Source organism: Miscanthus floridulus, chromosome 12 (assembly GCF_019320115.1).
Source record: "Miscanthus floridulus cultivar M001 chromosome 12, ASM1932011v1, whole genome shotgun sequence".
Taxonomy (NCBI): Eukaryota; Viridiplantae; Streptophyta; class Magnoliopsida; order Poales; family Poaceae; genus Miscanthus; species Miscanthus floridulus.
The window spans coordinates 71169993-71172576 of record NC_089591.1 but is presented as its reverse complement, the minus strand read 5'-3'; positions in this window follow the sequence as shown (position 1 = coordinate 71172576).

Below are 2584 nucleotides of genomic sequence, written 5' to 3'. Positions count from 1 at the left end.
GTGGCGTGGCAAGTTGAGTGGCTAACATCCTTTAGGAAATGATTGTGAAAAGCTAACACACATACACATGGTGGTGTACACTTAGTGGTGTTGGCACATTTATAAAGGAGATGGAGTTGGAGTTGATGTGGATCAACTTGGTGAAGAAACTCCACCGGTGCCCTACACAGAAAAGACAGGGTCTCACTGAGTGCACCGGACACTGGCGCTAGAAGTGACCGGACGCTGGCTATGTGCGTCTAGTCATGGTGATGTATGGTGACGTAGGAGCTAGAGTATGACCGGACGCTGGGTTGCGTCCGATCACATGCGACCAGACGTGTCCGGTCAAGGTTGGTACCTTACTATAAATGACCGGACACTGAGGTCCAGCGTTCGGTCAGTTGAAGCTGCTGCATCCAGTCAGAAGATGACCATTGAGATCGGAAGAATGCCGTTGAATGCAGGTGACACATGGCTATCATCGGGTGACCGGATGCTGAGGTCCAGCGTCTGGTCAACACGACCGGAGCGTCTGATCGGCCTGACTTTTGCCCTAGTAAAGGGGTAACGGCTTGTTTAGCCCTTAGGGCTATAAATAGAAGTGGCCTTCGGCCATGGCTGGTGCTGAGCACCTAAGGGGACTTAGTGTCTATGCTTGTGAGTGCTTGGGAGCCCTCCATCACACATATACGTGATAGTGATCATTCGATTGTGTGAGTGAGTGATTCTAGTGCAATTGCATCGTGAGGTTGCATCGAGTGGCACTAGGTGATCGAGTTGCAAGCCGGTGGTACTTGTTACTCTTGGAGGTTGCCACCTTCTAGGTGGCTTGGTGGTGGTCTCCGTCAAAGCCCGTAAGAAGCATGTGCGGTGCTCCGGAGAAGAGCTTGTGAGGGGCATTGTGCTCGCTCCGCGGGAGTCGCGAAGAGCAACTTTAGTAAAGCGTGTCATTGAGCTACCCTCACCTTCGGGGTAGGTTCTTGCGGCGCCCGACTGTGCGGGCTTGGCAGGGTGATGCCAATTAGCCGCCGAACCACCAAGTGAGCGGTCGACACAACAGGGACTAGCGTGTTGGCAAACACGTGAACCTCGGGAGAAAAATCATCGTGTCAACCTTATTCTTCCCGTTGGTTTGCATCCCCATTATACAAGCTTGCAATTACTTTTATACATATTAAGCTTGTGTAGTTGCTCTTGTAATTAGTTAGCTTGTGTAGCTTACTAGTTACCTTCTTGCTTGTGTAGCATAGAAGTAGCTCCCTTGCATGGCTAATTTGGTTTGCGTAACATTGTTAGTCATATTGCTTAGTTTGTGTAGCTAAGTAATTGCGCTCTCTAATTCGGCATTGGTTGCCTTGTTATTAAGCATTGCTAGTGAGCTTAGTTGGCTTTGTGCTTTAGCTTACTAGCATGTGTAGGAGCTCCCTTGTTGCTTAAAGTACTAGTGGCATAGGTTTGTGTGACCTTGCTTCTAGAATTGGTTAGGAGAGCTCTAGCTAGCCCGGCACCTTTGTTGCTTGATTAGTATCTTTGCAAGGTGCTAGTGAACATAGATAGAGGGGTGTAGTCTTGGACTAGACCGATAGCTTTAATTCCGCACTTGTTTCGGCTAGCCAACGTGATTAAGTTTTAAAAAGGACTATTCACCCCCCCCTCTAGTCGTCATCTCGACCCTTTCACTTGTTCAACCGGTTGAAAATTCTGGGCTTGAGGCCTTGAAGGAGGATGCCATTTGCGCGCTCGACCTGCCCATTCGTCCAAGGGTGTGCGATGGCTGCCCAATTCGATCCGGATGTATTGTTCATCGTAGAATCGGACGAATTTCCTATCGGTGAACTATGTGCCGTTGTCCGTGATGATGGAGTTCGGTACTCCAAAGCGATGGATGATGTTGAGAAAGAATAGCACAGCCTGCTCAGGATTTGATCATGGAGATTGGTCGAGCTTCAATCCATTTTGTAAACTTGTCTATCGTGACCAGTAGGTGGGTGAAGCCCCCGAGCACCTTTTTGAGTGGGCCAACTAGGTCGAGCCCCCAGACTACGAAGGGCCACATGATGGGGATCATCTAGAGTGCCTAGGCTGGGAGGTGAGTCCGCCAAGCATAGTACTGACACCCTTCACAGGTGCGTACAATTTGCTCGGCATCGGATACTGCTATGGGCCTAGTAGAAGCCTTGTTGGAATGCATTCCCCACTAAGGTCCTTGGTGCGGCATGATGACCGCAGACTCCACCGTGGATATTGACTTAGCAGAAGTTTTCCTTGTTCACTAGGGATACAAAGTTGCAGAATCCCGATGTGACTCCGTTTGTAGAGTTCGCCCTCTACAAGAACGAAGGACTTGGCACGTCATGCTAGCCATTGGGCTTCCGTCTTGTCCGCTGGTAGTATGTCGTGGAGGAGGTAGTCGAGGTAAAGCGTTCTTCAGTCATCGGGAGGGTCGGACTCCGCTTCTAGGGCCTCTTCAAGCTCCATAACCTTAGGGTCGAGCGGAGCAGTTGGCGGATCGGCCCTTGGGGTTGGACTAGATGGGCCATCATCGGCTTGTTCCGACCCTGCGTAGCATACCGAGGGTTTGGGTTGATCGCTAGAAAAGACG